General features: G+C 37.5%; 2 non-coding genes across 2 annotated transcripts; both read right to left on the bottom strand.

Moving 5' to 3' along the window:
• Positions 1-11082: 11082 nt before the first annotated feature.
• LOC112798354 (small nucleolar RNA R71) lies at positions 11083-11186 on the bottom strand. Its single transcript, XR_003199969.1, has one exon. It is a non-coding gene; the product is annotated as a small nucleolar RNA R71 (small nucleolar RNA).
• A 10149-nt stretch (positions 11187-21335) lies between these two features.
• On the bottom strand, positions 21336-21443 carry LOC112798596 (small nucleolar RNA R71). The gene has a single exon (XR_003200202.1). It is a non-coding gene; the product is annotated as a small nucleolar RNA R71 (small nucleolar RNA).
• Between the last annotated feature and the right edge of the window lie 2201 nt (positions 21444-23644).

Consider the following 23644-nt stretch of genomic DNA (forward strand, 5'->3'; position numbering starts at 1 on the left):
CACACACACACACATATATATATATATATATATATATAAAGCTATGGTCACAATTTCAAGGTGGGGTGACCATAAAGGTTATGGTCACGGTGAAAAAGCATGACCATAGATAAGGCTATGGTCACGGTTTCAGGGTGGGGTGATCATAGAGGCTGTGGTCACAATTTTAAAGTGGGATGACCATAGACTAATCTATAGCCATGGTTTTACAAAAGGGTGAGCATAAAAAAGCTATGGTCATGCTTAAACTATGACCATAGATTAGGCTATGGTCACAATTTTAATAAAAGAGTGACCATAGAGCAACCTATGGTTACAATTTTTACGCGTGACCATAGATTAACCTATGGTCACGGTAAAAGAATGTGATCTAAAGTGCCAGAATTTGAACACTACAACCATGACCATAGATAAAAAAAATCGTGACCATAGGTCTGTAGCCACGACAGAATAGGCCACGGTGAAAAAACTGTTACCATATACCTATGGTCACCCTTTTCACTAACTATGGTCACAGCTTTTTACTGTGACCATAGACTTTTTTTATGTAGTGTGAATTATGTTATAGGTGCAATACTTGTATTGTGTATGGTAGTATTTACTATTTATTGATACATAAATTATGAATTAGATGAACAATGAATTAGATCTTTAATTGTATAAATATTTTGATGTAGAAGGTTTTATTGAGAAGGAAACTTTTGATGTTGTAGTGTTTATATACATATAAATTATTATTTATAATAGAAATAAATCTTGTAATAATTAATAAAAAAAATCTTTGATGTTGGAAAGATTATGAAAGTTTAAAACAGTCACTAAATATAGGAAAAAACTGTCACGGAAATTAGTAACTTAGTGAAAGTTTCAAATCGAGAAACCATTACTAATATTGTAACAGTTTAAACAGTCACTATATTTAAAAACTATCATTCATATGAACTAGTAATTTAGTGACAATTTTAAATTGTCGTTAAAAATGTTATGACGGTTTAAAACAGTCACGAAATATAAAAAAAAATCTGTCACATGATTAGTAATTTAATGACAATTTTAAAATATCGTGAAATACAACATTAAAAGCAAACTGACAAGTGTTGTAAATTAGTGATGGTTTTATACTTCAAAAACCGTCACAAACAGTTTAGTGACACTCCTTACCAATGGTGGTCCAAAATAGTCACTATATCAACTGGCGACTCTTAAATCTATGATGGTTTTTTAACCGTTGCGAAAATATTTAGTGACGGTTAAGATCGTCGCCAAACAATAAAAAAACGTCGCATAAAAGTTATTTTAATGTAGCATACATAAATATATAATGACTAATTTTGGTGATTGATTTTAGGGTATAAATAACATTTTTAGAATTTAATTACAAATTTTAAAATGGTATAGGAATCGAGTTAAAAAAATTTTAAACTATAGATGAATTTAGTGAAAATATAGTTAGGAGAGTAATTTAATCAAAGAATAGTGTTTGCATATTTATTTTTCATATAGAATTATCTTTTAATTATAGATATATTGTTATTTTAAACTTTTAAATGGTTAGAATTATTAATATTTTAATTTTTCATAGTAGTAAAAGTGATAACTTTATTCAATTATCAATATTATAATAAAACGTCAAAAAGTTACCAAAAAAATAATAAAAAGACGAAAATACTTGCACACAAAAGAGTATACACAAGACAAAAGTATATCCGAAAAATGAAAATATAGTTTAGTAGTGCATTTCAAATATTGTTTTTACAAGTCAAAATTACTTTTTTTAGTTGTATATGCAACATTGGATCAAGAGATAAAAACAAACTAAAAATGATTTTTTAAGTTGTTATATAGCAGTTCTAGAGATTACAAATTGCATGATTGTAATTTTAGGTTAGATCAACAAAATATTAAATAATAAAAAAACAATTTTAACTTATAAGAATAATCTTTGAAATATATCATATTATTTTATAATAATTTAAATATTTTTATTTTATTTTTTATATTTTTTGATGTGTACTTTTGTCATTTATTCATTAATCTATCAAACAATAGATAGTCGTGATTTCATCTTTGAGCTGGAGACCTATCCGCGTTTCACGCCGGTTCTAGTCCCAGGTGGAGCCTCTCCTCCACGGTGGCTTCTCCTCCAGCGTGGCTTCTCAACTTAATGTCTCCATGTGCTCCTCTGTCACTCCGCCGTCACCCATCCCTTTCATCTCCTCGCTCACGCAACCTAACTTCCCTTTCATTGAATCGCTCACCCAACCTGTGTTCTTCATGTTTTTGTTTGAACAGGTAATGATTAGTTGGAACCCTAGGAGCTTTATTTGCTTTCTTCTCCTTACTTTCTTGTCCTCTGCTCTACCAAACTCTGTGTACGAGTCTGTCTTGGGAGTTTGCTTTGTCGCCGTTTATCCAGGTTAGCTTTTTTCCAGTGGAGGCTCAAATCCAAGATCTCCGATCAATCAATCAGGTGCATCCAAAGCTATTTTGCTCTTCATCGTTTTTCTTTTCCTTTATTGTGTACATCCTTGTGATCAATCTTGGTTATTGTTCCAGGGTTAACCCAGATTTAATTGTCTAGGGTTTGTGAAATTCTTAATTGGTCAAATTGCGATCATTTTTTGTATCTGTTCCATGGTTAAGCGAGATTCTATTGTCTAGGGTTTGTGAAATTTCTAATTGTGCAAATTGTGATCATGTTTGGTATCTATTTGATGGTTAAGGGAGATTTTATTATCTAGAATTTGTGAAATTCCTAATTTTTGTAGATTGTGATCATTTTTGGTATCTGTTCCACGGTTATCCCAGATCTTATTGTGTATGGTTTGTGACATTTGTAATTTGAAAATTGTCTATGTGATTTGGTTTGTTTGTGGGTTCATGTTCTTCGTTAGATTCTTTCCAAGTTGCTGTTAATTTTGAGTATGGTCTATGAATCTGTTTCATCTTCTTGATTTTGTTATTTAGAAATTGATGTGATTATCATTTCTCCTTTTGCTATCTCTTTAATTGTTTGTTGCATGTGGTTTGTCTATTTCATCAATTTTTGGTATTTTATAATCATTATAAAGATTGTCTTCTTACTTACCTTTTCTTATATTAATGGATGATGGGTTTGTTTTTGTGAATGATTGTCTAGGTATGGGGTTTTTACCTAATCTACTTTCTCCATGATGATGTGATTGACAGGAAATACATAGTACAGACCTAGCTTCTCCTATTCAACTTTTGGATTCCCAATTTCATTCTCTCCTATTCAACTTTTGCATTCCAATTTCCATTTTGATTCACTAATCTCTTTGGATTGTTTGGGCTGAATCTAGTAATTTCTAATTTTATTCTACATTCAGAATCAAAATTTATAGACCCAGCTTCTCCTATTCAACTTTTGGATTCCCAATTTGATGTTACTAGGGAAATCTCTCTTAGGTAGTCTATCTGATGCACAGTGATGTGATTGATAGGAATTGATTGATAGCTTCTTTGTGATTTATTTGCATTTTGATGAAACCTTTTGTTAGTCAACTCACTTGCATTTGAATTCTTGATTGGTTATGCAAAGAGTGCTCTATATTTTGCCTGTTGCATAGAAGTAGAGCTGATTGTCATGAATTTTTGTGCTTCTTTGATAAAGAATATGCTTTTGCCACTCCCATTCAAGTTTTGCACTCCCAATTCCATTCTCTACTATTCAAGTCTTGCATTCCCATTTCAATTCTGATTCAATAATCCCATTGATGGATCTTTCCTTTTTTTTAAGCTATGTCCATCAAATCCATTAAGTTTACCTAAAATGAATTGCTGGTTGCATGTGGGTTGTGATAATCATTATCAAGGAATTGATTTTGTAGCTAATGTATTCTATCGGTGGTTATGTGATTGACAGAAATTGATGTATAGCCTGCTGGTCATTTATTTATTTTTTAAGTTCAACTGAATTGTATTACATTTTTTTGTTCTTTGTGTAAAAATTATTTTATATATCAGTTGTTGGATGGACATACAGCTCTTTGGCCTGAACTTAAGAGGTTCATTGAGAAAAGAATGGCCTTGTGCGAGTAAAATGGCTTCATGGTATTGTTTATCTAACTAGCACATCTCTTTACCAAAAGAAAAATCTATCCACCAGCTGCTCTTCCTATGAAAATGTCTTCTGCACACATAATAAGGTTGTGCTATATATTCTTCATTGGAAATTTGGCAATCATTATCAAGGTATGAGGTTTCAATCTCACCTATTTCCTGAATGTTGATGTGATTAACAGATTTTTATTGATGTTTCTGCATACTTCTTTTTTCATTCATTTGTTGTTTCCAATGTATCTCTACCTAAGACATTTACCAACTTTCATTGCCATGAGTACAATGATTGTTTGGGATAGTTGATGACTGCCTTCCCTATGGTGTAATGACATGTAGGTGCACTGTAGTAGGTATGGTGTTATATCTCATTTTTTTGTCCCTATTTCTTGATTTCTTGAAAGTTTCACTTGTTTTTGCTGTTTTTGTGTTGGTTCAGGTTTTACCCCTCTCATTAGTTGTCTCTGTGGCATTGAATGGAGATGCATATGAACTCATGTTTTGTTTTCCCTCCATTTCCATATTCAATTTGAATTCAAAAAGGTGAGCCTAAAGCCCTTGATTTTTTCTATAAAAGGATGGTTGGTGATCCACATTCAATGCACAAACATTCTGCTGTGTTCTATTTCCTTCTAAGCTCTCTCTACATCAGAATTTTTCTATTTACATTTGATCTATTTCATCAACTCTATTTTTACCTCCTTTGTTTCTTTTTTTTTCTGTAATGCCTCCTCCATTTGATATGATTTCTAAGATGTATCCTCCTAGAGAGGCTTGGAGGCTGAAAGTTAGGGTTCTAAGACTTTGGGTTGTACCCTCTTTTGGGAATCATGATGTTCCTAACTCAATGGAGATGATTCTCCTTGATGAGGATGTTAGCCCCTATTAGCTTCTCTTTTAAATATGGTGTTACTTGTTGTTTTTGAAATTTTCAATTTTAAATGATGTGTTTCACAAATCTGATTTTGTTCTTTTGTTGGATTTTCAGTGCGGAAAAATTCAAGCTACAGTTAAGAAACCACTCCTTAATAGGTTTAGGGATCATATAGTTGAAGGTCAAGTTTATAGAATGGCATACTTTACTGTTGTGTCAAATTAGGATAGTTATAGAGCAACTTCTCATGAATTCAAATTGGTTTTCCTTCACCAAAGCACTATTGTAGCTGTTGATGAAGATGTTATCCCTAAGACCTGTTTCAACATGTTTCTTTTTTCTTAACTGCTGAATGGTGCACTAAATTGTAAATCACACTTTTCACAACTCGTACAACTAACCAGCAAGTGCATTGGGTCATCCAAGTAATACCTTACGTGAGTAAGGGTCGATCCCACGGAGATTGCTGGCTTGAAGCAAGCTATGGTTGTCTTGTAAATCTTAGTCAGGAGATTAATAATAAAAATGATTTTGTTATGAAAAGTAAATAACATGCATTAAAATGTACTTATGATTCAGTAATGAGGAATAGGTTGAGGTTCCGGAGATGCTCTGTCATCTGAATCTCTGCTTTCCTACTGTCTTCTTCTCCAAACACGCATGGCTTCCTTCCATGGCAAGCTGTATGTTGGTGGATCACCGTTGTCAATGGCAACCATCCATCCTCTCAGTGAAAATGGTCCTCTACGGTTTACCGCATGGCTAATCATCTGTCGATTCTCACTCATGCTGGAATAGGATCCATTGATCCTTTTGCACAATGTCACTGTGCCCAACATTTGTGAGTTTGAAGCTCGTCACAGTCACCCCTTCCCAGATCCTACTCGGAATACCACAGACAAGGTTTAGACTTTTCGGATCTCAAGAGTGCTGCCAATTGATTCTAGCTTATACCACGAAGACTCTGATTTCACGGAATTGAACACTCTGTTGTCAGGAAAGGGAATCAAACTCGTGAACCAGGAACCCAAGAGATACACATTCAATCTAAGGTAGAACGGAAGTGGTTGTCATGCACGTGTTCATAAGTTGAGAATGGTGATGAGTGTCACGGATCATCACATTCATCATGTTGAAGTGCGAATGAATAACTTAGAATAGAAGCAAGCGTGATTGAATAGAAAACAGAAATAATTGCATTAATCCATCAAGGCACAATAGAGCTCCTCACCCCCAACCATGGGGTTTAGAGACTCATGCCGTAGAAGATACAAATTCAGATGTAAAATGTCATCATGTACAAAATGAATCACTAAAAGTAGTTTTTATACTAAACTAGTAACCTAGGTGATGAGCGGATAATTTATACGCTTTTTGGCAATGTTTTCAAGTAGTTTTTAGTAGGATCTAGCTACTTTTAGGGATGTTTTCATTAGTTTTTATGCTAAATTCACATTTCTGGACTTTACTATGAGTTTGTGTGTTTTTCTGTGATTTCAGGTAATTTCTGGCTGAAATTGAGGGACCTGAGCAAAACTCTGATAAAAGGCTAACAAAGGATTGCTGATGCTGTTGGATTCTGACCTTCCTGCACTCGAAATGGATTTTTTGGAGCTAAAAAACTCCAAATGGTGCGCTCTTAACGGCGTTGGAAAGTAGAGATCTAGAGCTTTCCAGCAATATATAATAGTCCATACTTTATTTGAGATTTGACGATGCAAACTGTCGCTCAACGCCAGTTCCATACTGCATTCTGGAGTCAAACGCCAAAAACACGTCAAGAACCAGAGTTGAACGACAAAAACATGTTACAACTTGGCGTTCAACTCCAAGAGAAGCCTCTACACGTGTAAAGTTCAAGCTCAGCCCAAGCACACACCAAATGGGCCCCAGAAGTGGATTTCTGCATCAATTACTTACTTTTGTAAACCCCGGTAGCTAGTTTAGTATAAATAGAACTTTTAACTATTGTACTAGGGGTCTAGTCTTTTGACCATTCGGCCTTTTGATCACATTTGGGGGCTGGCCATTCGGCCATGCCTGGACCTCTATCACTTATGTATTTTCAACGGTGGAGTTTCTACACACCATAGATTAAGGTGTGGAGCTCTACTATACCTCGAGTTTTAATGCAATTATTACTATTTTCTATTCAATTCAAGTTTATTCCTGTTCTAAGATATTCGTTGCACTTCACCATGACGAATGTGATGATCTATGACACTCATCATCATTCTCACTTATGAACGCGTGACTGACAACCACTTCCGTTCTACCTTAGACCGAATGCATATCTCTTAGATTCATTAATCAGAATCTTCATGGTATAAGCTAGAATTGATGGCGGCATTCATGAGAGTTGATGAGCGGATAATTTATACGCTTTTTGGCATTGTTTTTAGGTAGTTTTTAGTAAGTTCAAGCTACTTTTAGGGATGTTTTCATTAGTTTTTATGATAAATTCACATTTCTGGACTTTACTATGAGTTTGTGTATTTTTCTGTGATTTCAGATAATTTCTGGCTGAAATTGAGGCACTTGAGCAAAACTCTGAAAAAGGCTGACAAAAGGACTGCTGATGCTATTGGAATCTGACCTCCCTGCACTCGAAATAGATTTTCTAGAGCTACAGAACTCCAAATGGATTTTCTCGAAATGGATTTTATTCGGGAATTGACAACGTAAAGTGGCGCTCAATGCCAAGTACATGCTGCTGTCTGGAGTTAAACGCCAGAAACACGTCACAACCTGGAGTGGAATGCCAGAAACACGCTACAACTTGGCGTTCAACTCCAAGAGAAGCCTCAGCTCGTGGATAGATCAAGCTCAGCCCAAACATACACCAAGTGGGCCCCGGAAGTGGATTTATGCATCAATGACTTACTCATGTAAACCCTAGTAGCTAGTCTAGTATAAATATGATAGTTTACTATTGTATTAGACATCTTTGGTCTCAGTTTTGTTTTATTCTTCATCTTAGGAGGCTATTGATCACGTTTTGGGGGCTGGCCATTTGGCCATGCCTGAACCTTTCACTTATGTATTTTCAACGGTGGAGTTTCTACACACCATAGATGAAGGGTGTGGAGCTCTACTGTACCTCAAGTTTTAATACAATTATTACTGTTTCTATTCAATTCTCTTTATTCTTATTCCAAGATATACGTTGCACAACAACTTGATGAATGTGATGATCCGTGACACTCATCATCATTCTCACCTATGAACGTACGTGACTGATAACCACTTCCGTTCTACCTTAGGCCGGGCGCATATCTCTTAGATTCCCCAACAGAATCTTCGTGTTATAAGCTAGATAGATGGCGGCATTCATGGGAATCCGGAAAGTCTAACCTTGTTTGTGGTATTCCGAGTAGGATTCCAGGAATCTGGAAAGTCTAACCTTGTCTGTGGTATTCCGAGTAGGATTCCGGTATTGAATGACTGTGACGAGCTTCAAACTCCTGAAGGCTGGGCGTTAGTGACAGACGCAAAAGAATCAAGGGATTCTATTCCAACCTGATTGAGAACCGACAGATGATTAGCCGTGCTGTGACAGAGCGTAGGACCATTTTCACTGAGAGGATTGGATGTAGCCATTGACAATGGTGATGCCTTACATACAGCTTGCCATGGAAAGGAGTAAGAAGGATTGAAGGAAGAAGTAGAAAAGTAGAAAAAGAAAGGGCACAGTATCTCCATACGCTTATCTGAAATTCCCACCATTAATTTACATAAGTATTTCTATCCTATGTAAATTAATCTTTATTTCCTATTTATTATTTATTATTATTCGAAAATCCATAATCAATTATAATCCGTCTGACTGAGATTTACAAGATGACCATAGCTTTGCTTTATACCAACAATTTCTGTGGGATCGACGCTTATTCACGTAAGGTATTACTTGGATGACCCAGTACACTTGCTGGTTAAGTTGAACGGAGTTGTGTCCACACACAGCATAGAGCCACAATAATTATTCCATACAATAACAAAGAGACCAACTTTAATGATCACAATTTCGTCCACTAAGTTTTTGGTGCCGTTGCCGGGGATTGTTCGAGTATGGACAACTGACGGTTCATCTTGTTGCTCAGATGAGGTAATTTTCTTTTCAAAAAAACTTTTCAAAAAACCTTTTTCAAAATTTTTCTTTTCTTTTTCGTTATTTTGGAAAAAAAAATTTATTAATAAAAATACAAAAAAAAATCATAAAATCATAAAAACCAAAAATATTTTGTGTTCTTGTTTGAGTCTTGAGTCAATTTTTAAGTTTGGTGTCAATTGCATGTTTTTAAAATTTATGCATTATTTTTTCGAAAATCTCATGCATTCATAATGTTCTTCATGATCTTCAAGTTGTTCTTGACAAGTCTTCTTGTTTGATCTTGATGATTTCTTGTTTTGTGTTGTTTGTTGTTTTTCATATGCATTTTACGTTTGTTAGAGTCCATGCATTAAAGATTTCTAAGTTTGGTATCTTGCATGTTTTCTTTGCATCAAAAATTTTTCAAAAATATGTTCTTGATGTTCATCATGATCTTCAAAGTGTTCTTGGTGTTCATCTTGACATTCATAGTGTTCTTGCATGCATCATGTGTTTTGATCCAAAATTTTCATGTTTTGGATCATTTTCATGTTTTTCTCTCTCATCATTGAAAAAATTAAAAAAAATATATCTTCTCCTTTTTCCTCTCAAAATTTCGAAAATTTGAAGTTGACTTAGTCAAAAATTTTCAAAATTAGTTGTTCCTTACAATTCAAATCAAATTTTCAAATTTTAAAAATCTTATCTTTTCAAAATCTTTTCCAAAAATCATATCTTTTCCATTTTTTCTTTTTTTTTTTGAAAATTTCAAAAATATTTTTCAAAATATTTTCAAAATATTTTTCTTATCTTTATATCATATTTTCGAAATTACACTAACAATTAATGTGATTGATTCAAAAATTTGAAGTTTGTTACTTTCTTGTTAAGAAAGGTTCAATCCTTAAGTTCTAGAATCTTATCTTGTAGTTTCTTGTTAGTGAAATAAGTAATTTTAAATTTAAAAATTAAAATCTTTTTTTTTATCTTTTCTATCTTATCTTCTTACCTTATCTTTTTATCATATCTTTTTCAAAAATTTTATCTTTTACAAAATTTGATTTCAAAATATCTTATCTAACTTATCTTCTTATCTTTTCAAATTTGATTTTAATATCTTTTTCAACTAACTCTTTGACTTTGTCTTTGTTTCTTATCTTTTTCAAAACCACCTAACCAATTTTCCCTCTCTAATTTTCGAAAATATCTCATCTCTTTTTCAAAAACTCTTTTTGTTTTAAATTTTAATTTTAATCTTATCTTATCTTTAATTTTCGAAAATACTAACCTCTTTTTCAAAAATTATTTTCGAAATTCTCCCTCTCTTTTCTTATTCTATTTAATTATTTATTTACTAACACTTCTCTTCACCTCTCTTCATCTAAAAATCCGAACCCATTCTTCTTCACTCTTCTCCCCTTTCTTCTTCTACTAACATAAAGGAATCTCTATACTGTGACATAGAGGATTCCTCTTCTTTTCTTGTTTTCTTCTCTTTCATATGAGCAGGAACAAGGAAAAAGGCACTCTTGTTGAAATTGATCCCGAACCTGAAAGGACTCTGAAGAGGAAACTAAGAGAAGCTAAATTACAACAATCTAAAGGTAACCTTTCAGAAACATTAGAACAAGAGAAGGAGATGGCAGCCGAACCCAACAACAACAATGCAAGGAGAACGCTTGGTGACTTCACAAAGCCAACGTCCAAATTTGATGGAAGAAGCATCTCCATTCCTACCATTGGAGCCAATAATTTTGAGCTTAAGCCTCAACTAGTTGCTTTAATGCAACAGAACTGCAAGTTTTATGGACTTCCATCTGAAGATCCTTACCTGTTTTTAACTGAGTTCTTACAGATTTGTGAGACTGTTAAGACGAATGGAGTTGATCCTGAAGTCTACAAGCTCATGCTTTTCCCTTTTGCTGTAAGAGACAGAGCTAGAATATGGTTGGATTCACAACCTAAGGATAGCTTGGACTCCTGGGATAAGCTGGTCACGGCCTTCTTGGAGAAATTTTTTCCTCCTCAAAAGCTGAGCAAGCTTAGAGTGGATGTTCAGACCTTCAAACAAAAAGATGGTGAATCCCTCTATGAAGCTTGGGAAAGATACAAGCAGTTGACCAAAAGGTGTCCATCTGACATGTTTTTAGAATGAACCATATTAGATATATTCTATTATGGTCTATCTGAGTTTTCGAAAATGTTATTAGACCATTCTGCAGGTGGATCTATTCACCTAAAGAAAACGCCTGAAGAGGCTCAAGAACTTATTGACATGGTTGCAAATAACCAATTCATGTACACTTCTGAGAGGAATTCCGTGAATAATGGGACACCTCAGAGGAAGGGAGTTCTTGAAATTGATGCTCTGAATGCCATATTGGCTCAGAACAAAGTGTTGACTCAGCAAGTCAACATGATCTCTCAAAGTCTGAATGGATGGCAAAATGCATCCAACAGTACTAAAGAGGCAGCTTCTGAAGAAGCTTATGATCCTGAGAACCCTGCAATGGCAGAGGTTAATTACATGGGTGAACCTTATGGAAACACCTATAATTCATCATGGAGAAATCATCCAAATTTCTCATGGAAAGATCAACAAAAGCTTCAACAAGGCTTTAACAATGGTGGACGCAATAGGCTGAGCAATAGCAAGCCTTTTCCATCATCTTCTCAGCAACAGACAGAGAATTCTGAACAAAACACTTCTAATTTAGCCAATCTAGTCTCTGATCTGTCAACGGCCACTTTCAGTTTCATGAGTGAAACAAGATCCTCCATCAGAAATCTGGAGGCACAAGTGGGCCAGTTGAGTAAGAAAGTCATTGAAACTCCTCCCAGTATTCTCCCAAGCAATACATAAGAAAATCCAAAAGGAGAGTGCAAGGCCATTGATGTAATCAATATGGCCGAATGCACAAGGGAGGAGAAGGACGAAAATCCTAGTGAGGAAGACCTCCTGGGACATCTCTCAAGTAAGAAGGAGTTTCCTATTAAGGATCCAAAGGAATCTGAGGCTCATATAGAGACCATAGAGATTCCATTAAATCTCTTTCTGCCATTCATGAGCTCTGAAAACTATTCTTCCTCTGAGGAGGATGAAGATGTGACTGGAGAGCAAGTTGCTCAATATTTAGGAGCTATCATAAAGCTGAATGCCAAGTTGTTTGGTAATGAGACTTGGGAAAGTGAACCTTCCTTGCTCATTGGTGAACTAGACACCTGGATTCAGCAAATTTTACCTCAAAAGAGACAAGATCCTGGCATGTTCTTAATACCTTGTACCATAGGCACATTGACCTTTGAGAAAGCTCTATGTAATCTGGGGTCAGGGATAAATCTTATGCCACTCTCTGTAATGGAGAAGCTAGGGATCATTGAGGTACAACCTGCCCTGTTCTCATTACAATTGATAGACAAGTCATTGAGACAAGCTTATGGAATAGTAGAGGACGTGTTAGTAAAGGTTGAAGGCCTTTACATCCCTGCTGATTTCATAATCTTAGATACTAGGAAGGAAGAGGATGAATGCATCATCCTTGGAAGACCTTTCCTAGCTACAGCAGGAGCTGTGATAGATGTCAACAGAGGTGAATTAGTCCTTCAATTGAATAGGGACTACCTTGTGTTTAAGGCACATGGCCATCCCTCTGTGACAAAAGAGAGTAAGCATAAAGAGCTTCTCTCAGTTCAGAGTCAAGAAGAGCCCCCACAGTCAAACTCTAAGTTTGGTGTTGGGAGGCCACAACCAAACTCTAAGTTTGGTGTTAAGACCCCATATCCAAACTCTAAGTTTGGTGTTGGGACTATACAACATTGACCTGATCACCTGTGAGGCTCCATGAGAGCCCACTGTCAAGCTAATGACATTAAAAGAGCGCTTGTTGGGAGGCAACCCAATTTTTATTTATCTAATTTTATTTTTATTTAATTATTATTTTGTGTTTTCTTAGGTGCATGATCATGTGGAGTCACGAAAAAAATTATAAAAATTAAAAACACAATCAAAAATAGCAGAAGAAAAATCACACCCTGGAGGGAGGACAGACTGGCGTTCAACGCCAGTAAGAAGCATCTGGCTGGCGTTCAATGCCAGAACAGAGCATGAATCTGGCGCTGAACGCCAGAAACAAGCAACATTCTGGCATTTGAACGCCAGGAATGTGCCTTGAGGAAAACTGGCACTGAACGCCAGTAACAAGCATGGAACTGGCGTTCAACGCCAGAAACATGCTATACATGGGCGTTGAACGCCCAAAACATGCTACACATGGGCGTTGAACGCCCATAACGTGCATCACCTCGGCGTTTAAACGCCAGAATGGTATGAAAAGGCATTTTGTATGTCTATTTGGTGCAGGGATGTGATTCCTTGACACCTCAGGATCTGTGCACCCCACAGGATCACCTCAGGATCTGTGGACCCCACAGGATCCCCACCTAACATATTCCCACCTTACCTCCTAATCCTATAACACTCTTCCCCACATCACACTTCCCAACAACTTCAATCTCTCTTCCCAATTACCCACTTCACCACTCACATCCATCCACTCTTCTCCATAAACCCCACCTACCTTCAAAATTCAAAAGCACTTTCCTACCCAATCCCACCCTAAATAACCGAACCTACACTCCCCCTTCTCCTCCATATTTTCTTTTTCTTCTTCTTCTCTTCTTTCTTCTCTTTCTCAAGGGCGAGCAATATTTTAAGTTTGGTGTGGTAAAAGCATAAGCTTTTTGTTTTTCCATTGCTATCAATGGCACCTAAGGCCGGAGAATCCTCTAGAAAAGCAAAAGGGAAGATAAAAGCTTCCACCTCCGAGTCATGGGAGATGGAAAGATTCATCTCCAAAAGCCATCAAGACCACTTCTATGATGTTGTGGCAAAGAAGAAGGTGATCCTTGAGGTCCCTTTCAAACTTAAGAAAAATGAGTATCCGGAGATCCGACATGAAATCCGAATAAGAGGTTGGGAAGTCCTAACCAACCCCATGCAACAAGTTGGAATCTTAATGGTTCAAGAGTTCTATGCCAATGCATGGATCACTAGGAACCATGATCAAAGTATGAACCTGAGTCCAAAGAATTATCTCGCAATGGTTCGGGGGAAATACTTAGATTTTAGTCCGGAGAATGTGAGGTTGGCGTTCCACTTGCCCATGATGCAAGGAGATGTACGCCCCTACACTAGAAGGGTCAACTTTAATCAAAGATTGGACCAAGTCCTAATGGACATATGTGTGGAAGGAGCTCAATGGAAAAGAGACTCCAAAGGCAAGCCAGTTCAACTAAGAAGACTGGACCTCAAGCCTGTGGCTAGAGGATGGTTGGAGTTCATTCAACGCTCCATCATTCCCACTAGCAACCGATCTGAAGTTACTGCGGATCGGGCCATCATGATTCATAGCATCATGATTGGAGAGGAAGTAGAAGTTCATGAAGTCATCTCCAATGAAATCTACAAAATAGCCGAAAAGCCCTCCACCATGGCAAGGCTAGCTTTTCCTCACCTTATTTGCCATCTATGTTACTCAGCTGGAGTTATCATAGAAGGAGACATCTCCATTGAAGAGGATAAGCCCATCACCAAGAAGAGGATGGAGCAAGCAAGAGAGACCCTCCACGGATCTAAAGAGATGCATGAGGAAGCTCATCATCAAGAAATCCCTGAGATGCCTCAAGGGATGCACTTTCCTCCCAACAACTATTAGGAACAACTCAACACTTCCTTAGAAGATTTGAGCCACAATGTGGAACAATTAAGGGTGGAACATCATGAGCACTCCATCATTCTCCATGAAATAAGAGAAGATCAAAGAGCAATGAGGGAGGAGCAACAAAGGCAAGGAAGGGACATAGAAGAGCTTAAGGACATTGTTGGTCCTTCAAGAAGAAGATGTCACTAAGGTGGATTCATTTCTTGTTCTTATTTCTTTCTGCTTTTCGGTTTTTTATGTTATATGTTTATCTATGTTTTGTGTCTCTACTTCATGATCATTAGTAGTTAGTAACTATGTCTTAAAGCTATGAATAATTCCATTAATCCTTCACCTCTCTTAAATGAAAAATGTTTCTAAATTCAAAAGAACAAGAAGTACATGAATTTCAAATTTATCATTGAATTTAGTTCAATTATATTGATGTGGTGACAATACTTTCTGTTTTCTGAATGAATGCTTGAACAGTGCATATTTTTGATCTTGTTGTTTATGAATGTTAAAATTGTTGGCTCTTGAAAGAATGATGAACAAAGAGGAATGTTGTTGACAATCTGAAAAATCATGAAAATTGATTCTTGAAGCAAGAAAAAGCAGTGAAAAGTAAAAAGCTTGCGAAAAAAAATAGCAAAAAAAAATAGAAAGAAAAAGAAAAAGCAAGCAGAAAAAGCCAATAGCCTTTAAAACCAAAAGGCAAGGGTAAAAAGGATCCAAGGCTTTGAGCATCAATGGATAGGAGGGCCCAAGGAAATAAAATCCAGGTCTAAGCGGCTAAATCAAGCTGTCCCTAACCATGTGCTTGTGTCATGCAGGTCCAAGTGAAAAGCTTGAGACTGAGTGGTTAAAGTCGTGATCCAAAGCAAAAGGGTGTGCTTAAGAGCTCTGGACACCTCTAACTGGGGACTCTAGCAAAGCTGAGTCACAATCTGAAAAGGTTCACCCAGTCATGTGTCTGTGGCATTTATGTATCCGGTGGTAATACTGGAAAACAAAGTGCTTAGGGCCACGGCCAAGACTCATAAAAGTAGCTGTGTTCAAGAATCAACATACTTAACTAGGAAAGTCAATAACACTATCCGAAATTCTAAGTTCCTAGAGAAGCCAATCATTCTGAACTTCAAAGGAAAAAGTGAGATGCCAAAATTGTTCAGAGGCAAAAAGCTACAAGTCCCGCTCATCTAATTAGAATTAATATTCATTGATATTTTGGAATTTATAGTATATTCTCTTCTTTTTATCCTATTTGATTTTCAGTTCCTTGGGAACAAGCAACAATTTAAGTTTGGTGTTGTGATGAGCGGATAATTTATACGCTTTTTGGCATTGTTTTTAGGTAGTTTTTAGTAAGTTCAAGCTACTTTTAGGGATGTTTTCATTAGTTTTGATGATAAATTCACATTTCTAGACTTTACTATGAGTTTGTGTGTTTTTCTGTGATTTCAGGTAATTTTTGGCTGAAATTGAGGGACTTGAGCAAAACTCTGAAAAAGGCTGACAAAAGGACTGCTGATGTTGTTGGAATCTGACCTCCCTGCACTCAAAATAGATTTTCTGGAGCTACAGAACTCCAAATGGCGCGCTCACAATGGCGTTGGAAAGTAGACATCCAGAGATTTCCAGAAATATATAATAATCCATACTTTATTCGGGAATTGATGACGTAAAGTGGCGCTCAACACCAAGTACATGCTGCTATCTAGAGTTAAACGACAGAAACACGTCACAACTCGGAGTTGAACGCCAGAAACACGCTACAACTTGGCGTTCAACTCCAAGAGAAGCCTCAGCTCGTGGATAGATCAAGCTCAGCCTAAACATACACCAAGTGGGCCCCGGAAGTGGATTTATACATCAATGACTTACTCATGTAAACCCTAGTAGCTAGTCTAGTATAAATAGGATAGTTTACTATTGTATTAGACATCTTTGGTCTCAGTTTTGTTTTATTCTTCATCTTAGGAGGCTATTGATCATGTTTTGGGGGCTGGCCATTCGGCCATGCCTGAACCTTTCACTTATGTATTTTCAACGGTGGAGTTTCTACACACCATAGATGAAGGGTGTGGAGCTCTAATGTACCTCAAGTTTTAATACAATTACTACTGTTTCTATTCAATTCTCTTTATTCTTATTCCAAGATATACATTGCACAATAACTTGATGAATGTGATGATCCATGACACTCATCATCATTCTCACCTATGAACGCGCGTGACTGACAACCACTTCCGTTCTATCTTAGGCCGGGCGCATATCTCTTAGATTCCCCAACAGAATCTTCGTGGTATAAGCTAAATAGATGGCGACATTCATGGGAATCCAGAAAGTCTAACCTTGTCTGTGGTATTCCGAGTAGGATTCCAGGAATTTGGAAAGTCTAACCTTGTCTGTGGTATTTCGAGTAGGATTCCGGTATTGAATGACTGTGACGAGCTTCAAACTCCTGAAGGCTGGGCGTTAGTGACAGACGTAAAAGAATCAAGGGATTCTATTCCAACCTGATTGAAAACCGATAGATGATTAGCCGTGCTGTGACAGAGCATAGGACCATTTTCACTGAGAGGATGGGATGTAGCCATTGACAACGGTGATGCCTTACATACAGCTTGCCATGGAAAGGAGTAAGAAGGATTGAAGGAAGAAGTAGAAAAGTAGAAAAAGAAAGGGCACAGTATCTCCATACGCTTATCTGAAATTCCCACCATTAATTTACATAAGTATTTCTATGCTATGTAAATTAATCTTTATTTCCTGTTTATTATTTATTATTATTCGAAAATCCATAATCAATTATAATCCGCCTGACTGAGATTTACAAGATGACCATAGCTTGCTTCATACCAACAATATCTGTGGGATCAACCCTTACTCACATAAGGTATTACTTGGATGACCCAGTACACTGGCTGGTTGATGAGCGGATAATTTGTACGCTTTTTGGCATTGTTTTTAGTATGTTTTTAGTATGTTCTAGTTAGTTTTTAGTATATTTTTATTAGTTTTTAGTTAAAATTCACTTGTCTGGACTTTACTATGAGTTTGTGTGTTTTTCTGTGATTTCAGGTATTTTCTGGCTGAAATTGAGGGACCTGAGCAAAAATCTGATTCAGAGGCTGAAAAGGACTGCAGATGCTGTTGGATTCTGACCTCCCTGCACTCGAAGTTAATTTTCTGGAGCTACAGAAGCCCAACTGGCGCGCTCTCAATGGCGTTGGAAAGTAGACATCCTGGGCTTTCCAGCAATATATGATAGTCAATACTTTGCCCAAGATTTGATGGCCCAAACCGGCGTTCAAAGTCACCTTCAGAATTCCCAGCGTTAAACGCCGGAACTGGCACAAGGATGGGAGTTAAACGCCCAAACTGGCACAAAAGCTGGCGTTTAACTCCAAGAGAAGTCTCTACACGAAAATGCTTCAATGCTCAGCCCAAGCACACACCAAGTGGGTCCGGAAGTGGATTTTTATGTCATTTACTCATCTTTGTAAACCTTAGGCTACTAGTTCTATATAAGTAGGACCTTTTACTATTGTATTTTCATCTTTGGACATCTAGTTCTTAGATCATTGGGAGGCTGGCCTCATGGCCAAGCCTAGACCTTGTTCTTATGTATTTTCAATGGTGGAGTTTCTACACACCATAGATTAAGGTGTGGAGCTCTACTGTACCTCGAGTATTAATGCAATTACTACTGTTCTTCTATTCAATTTCGCTTGTTCTTGTTCCAAGATATCACTTGTTCTTCAACTTGATGAATGTGATGATCCGTTACACTCATCATCATTCTCGCCTATGAACGTGTGCCTGACAACCACCTCCGTTCTACCTTAGATTGGGTGGATATCTCTTGGGTTCTTTAACCGGAATCTTCGTGGTATAAGCTAGAATTGATGGCGGCATTCAAGAGAATCCGGAAGGTCTAAAACTTGTCTGTGGTATTCTGAGTAGGATTCAATCATTGAATGACTGTGACGAGCTTCAAACTTGCGATTGTGGGGCGTTAGTGACAGACGCAAAAGAATCACTGGATTCTATTCCGACATGATCGAGAACCGACAGCTGGATAGCCGTGCTGTGACAGGGTGCGTTGAACATTTCCACTGAGAGGACGGGAGGTAGCCACTGACAACGGTGAAACCCTTGCATACAGCTTGCCATGGAAAGGAGTAAGAAGGATTGGATGAAGACAGTAGGAAAGCAGAGAGACGGAAGGGACCAAGCATCTTCATACGCTTATCTGAAATTCCCACCAATGAATTACATAAGTATCTCTATCTTTATCTTTATGTTTTATTCATCATCCATAACCATTTGAGTTTGCCTGATTAAGATTTACAAGGTGACCATAGCTTGCTTCATACCAACAATCTCTGTGGGATCGACCCTTACTCGCGTAAGGTTTATTACTTGGACGACCCAGTACACTTGCTGGTTAGTTGTGCGAAGTTGTAGTGATCAAAATTTCATCCACCCAAGTTTTTGGCGCCGTTGCTGGGGATTGTTGAGTTTGGACAACTGATGGTTCATCTTGTTGCTTAGATTAGGTATTTTTCAGAATTTTTAAGAATGAATTCTAGAGTTTCATGATGATCTATTGAAGTCTGGCTGGCTGTGAAGCCATATCTAATTTTATTGGACCGAGGTTTCAACTTATCATCACAAGAGCTTGTTGATTTCTATCAATCTTGCTGTTGGAGCAGTGATCTGCTAAGGCTTGGCTGGCCGTTGGCCATGTCTAGTGTTTTGGACCGGAGCTTTCTTTGAAAGCTTGGCTGGCTATGAAGCCATGTCTAATTCCTGGACCGGAGTCTTAGACTAACATTGCATGATTCCTGGAATTCTCATTAAGAATTTTGATACCTTTATTTTCTTTTCCACTTAATTTTCGAAAAATCCAAAAAAAATTTACAAAATCATAAAATCCAAAAATATTTTCTTTTCCATTTTAAGTTTGGTGTCAATTGCATGTTTCTGTTCTTCTTGCATTCATTCATGTGTCTTAAGTGATCTTCAGGATGTTCTTGATGATTTCATTGCTCTCATCTTTAAATTCTTTTGACTTGAGTGTTTATGTGTCTCATATGCATTCTCATTTTGTCAGTATCAGTAGTATACAAACTGCTAAGTTTGGTGTCTTGCATGCATTGTTATTTGATTTTAGTTGCATTTTGATTATTCCTCATTATTAAAAAACTCCAAAAATATTTTTAATTTGTGCCTTTTCAAGTCAATAATACAGAGGATTGAAGATTCAGAACATACAGCAGAGGAACTACACAGAAAAAGCTGGGTGTTCAAAATGCCCAGTGAAGAAGACAGACTGGCGTTTAAACGCCAGCCAGGGTGCCTGGCTGGGCATTTAACGCCCAAAAGGGTAGTGATTTGGGCGTTAAACGCCAGAATGTGCACCATTCTGGGCGTTTAACGCCAGGATGGCACAAGAGGGAAGATTTTGTTTTCAAATCAACTTTTTTTAAGTTTTCAAAATCTTTTCAAAATCAAATCTTTTTCAAATCAAATCTTTTTCAAATCAAATCTTTTCAATCAAATCTTTTTCAAAATCAATTTCTTTCTATTTTCAAGGATACTTGCTATCAATTAATGATTTGATTCAACATTTCAAGTATGTTGCCTTTTCTGTTGAGAAAGGTTTAATGTTTGAATCATATCTTTTCTTGATAGCCAAGTCATTAATTTTCAAAATCAAATCTTCTTGATTTCTAATTTCAAAATCTTTTTCAAAAATCACTTGATTTCTTTCCCACTTTTATTTTCGAAAATCAATTAGTATTTTTCAAAATGTTTTCAAAATCTTTTACTTAATTTTCGAAAATTACTTCCCCTCTTCTCACATCCTTCTATTTATGGACTAACACTATTCCTCAATGAACAATTCGAACCCTATCTCTCTTGATAAATTCGAATTCTTCTACTTCTGCCTTCCATTTTTCTTTTCCTCTGACACCTCAAGGAATCTCTATACTGTGACATAGAGGATTCCACATTTTCTTGTTCTCTTCTCTTTCTTATGAGAAGGAGCAAAGACAAAAGCATTCTTGTTGAGGCTGACCCTGAACCTGAAAGGACCTTGAATCAAAAGCTAAGAGAAGCTAAGGCACAATTCTCTGTAGAGGACCTAACAGAAATCTTCAAAGAAGAAGAACACATGGCAGCCGAAAACAACAACAATGCCAACAATGCAAGGAAGGTGCTGGGTGACTTTACTGCACCTACTCCCGACTTCTATGGGAGAATCATCTCTATCCCTGCCATTGGAGCAAACAACTTTGAGCTTAAGCCTCAATTAGTTTCTCTAATGCAACAGAGTTGCAAGTTCCATGGACTTCCATTGTAAGATCCTCATCAGTTTTTATCTGAATTCTTGCAAATCTGTGACACTGTCAAGACTAATGGGGTTGACCCTGAGGTCTATAGACTTATGCTATTCCCTTTTGCTGTAAGAGACAGAGCTAGGATATGGTTGGACTCACAACCTAAAGAAAGCCTGAACTCTTGGGAAAAGCAAGTCAATGCCTTCTTGGCAAAGTTCTTTCCACCTCAAAAATTGAGTAAGCTTAGAGTGGAAGTCCAAACCTTCAGACAGAAGGAAGGAGAATCCCTCTATGAAGCTTGGGAAAGATACAAACAATTAATCAGAAAGTGTCCCTCTGATATGCTTTCTGAATGGAGCATCATAGGTATTTTCTATGATGGTCTATCTGAACTGTCCAAGATGTCTTTGGATAGCTCTGCTGGAGGATCTCTTCATCTAAAGAAGACACCTACAGAAGCTCAAGAACTAATTAAAATGGTTGCAAATAACCAATTCATGTACACTTCTGAAAGGAATCCTGTGAATAATGGGACAAATTAGAAGAAAGGAGTTCTTGAGATTGATACTCTGAATGCCATATTGGCTCAGAACAAAATATTGACTCAGCAAGTCAATATGATTTCTCAAAGTCTGTCTGGAATGCAAAATGCACCAGGCAGTACTAAGGAGGCTTCATCTGAAGAAAAAGCTTATGATCCTGAGAACCCTTCAATGGAAGAGGTGAATTACATGGGAGAACCCTATGGAAACACCTATAATCCTTCATGGAGAAATCATCCAAATTTCTCATGGAAGGATCAACAGAGACCTCAACAAGGTTTCAATAACAATAATGGTGGAAGAAATAGGTTTATCAATAGCAAGCCTTTTCCATCATCTTCTCAGCAACAGACAGAGAGTTCTAAGCAGAACACCTCTGACTTAGCAACCATGGTCTCTGATCTAATCAAAACCACTCAACGTTTCATGACTGAAACAAGGTCCTCCATTAGAAATTTGGAGGCACAAGTGGGTCAGCTGAGCAAGAAAATTACTGAACTCCCTCCTAGTACTCTTCCAAGCAATACAGAAGAAAATCCAAAAGGAGAGTGCAAGGCCATCAACATGGCCGAATTTGGAGAGGAGGGAGAGGCAGTGAACGCCACTGAGGAAGACCTCTATGGATGTCCACTGGCCTCCAATGAGTTCCCCAATGGGGAACCATGGGAATCTGAGGCTCAAAATGAGACCATAGAGATTCCATTTAACTTACTTCTGCCATTCATGAGCTCTGATGAGTATTCTTCCTCTGAAGAGGATGAATATGTCACTGAAGAGCAAGTTGCTAAATACCTTGGAGCAATCATGAAGCTAAATGACAAGTTATTTGGAAATGAGACTTGGGAGGATGAACCCCCTTTGCTCACCAAAGAACTGGATGACTTGTCTAGGCAGAAACTGTCTCAAAAGAGACAGGATCCTGGGAAGTTTTCAATACCTTGTACCATAGGCACCATGACCTTCAAGAAGGCCTTGTGTGACCTAGGGTCAAGTGTAAACCTCATGCCTCTCTCTGTAATGGAGAAGCTAGGGATCTTTGAGGTGCAAGCTGCAAAAATCTCACTAGAGATGGCAGACAACTCAAGAAAACAAGCTTATGGACTTGTAGAGGATATTCTGGTAAAGGTTGAAGATCATTACATCCCTGCTAATTTCATAGTCCTAGAGACTGGGAAGTACATGGATGAATCCATCATCCTTGGCAGACCCTTCCTAGCCACAGCAAAGGCTGTGATTGATGTTGAAGAGGAGAATTGATCATTCAAGTGAATGAAGAATCCGTTGTGTTTAAGGCTCAAGGATATCCCTCTGTCACCATGGAGAGGAAGCATGAAGAGCTTCTGTCAAAACAGAGCCAAACAGAGCCCCCACAGTCAAACTCTAAGTTTGGTGTTAGGAGGCCACAACCAACTTCTAAGTTTGGTGTTGAACCCCCACATTCAAACTCTAAGTTTGGTGTTGGGAGGTTCCAACATTGCTCTGAGCATCTGTGAGGCTCCATGAGAGCCCTCTGTCAAGCTACTGACATTAAAGAAGCGCTTGTTGGGAGGCAACCCAATGTTATATTTTATCTATTTTCCTTTGTTATTTTATGTTTTCTGTAGGTTGATGATCATGAGAAGTCACAAAATCGATTGAAAAAGCAAAAACAGAATGAAAAACAGAAAGAAAAACAGCACACCCTAGAGGAAGATCTTGCTGGCGTTTAAACGCCAGTAAGGCTAGCAGATGGGCGTTTAACGCCCAGTCTGGCACCATTCTGGGCGTTTAACGCCAGAAAGGGGCACCAGACTGGCGTTAAACGCCAGTAAAGGGCAAGAACTTGGCGTTAAACGCCAGAAAGGGGCACCAGCCCGGCGTTTAACGCCAGAATTGGCACAAAGAGCATTTTTGCTCGCCACTTGGTGCAGGGATGACTTTTCCTTGACACCTCAGGATCTGTGGACCCCACAGGATCCTCACCTACCCCACCACTCTCTCTCTTCTTCCTCACCCATTCACCAATC

This window comes from Arachis hypogaea, chromosome 4, assembly GCF_003086295.3.
Source record: "Arachis hypogaea cultivar Tifrunner chromosome 4, arahy.Tifrunner.gnm2.J5K5, whole genome shotgun sequence".
In the NCBI taxonomy this organism is placed as follows: domain Eukaryota; kingdom Viridiplantae; phylum Streptophyta; class Magnoliopsida; order Fabales; family Fabaceae; genus Arachis; species Arachis hypogaea.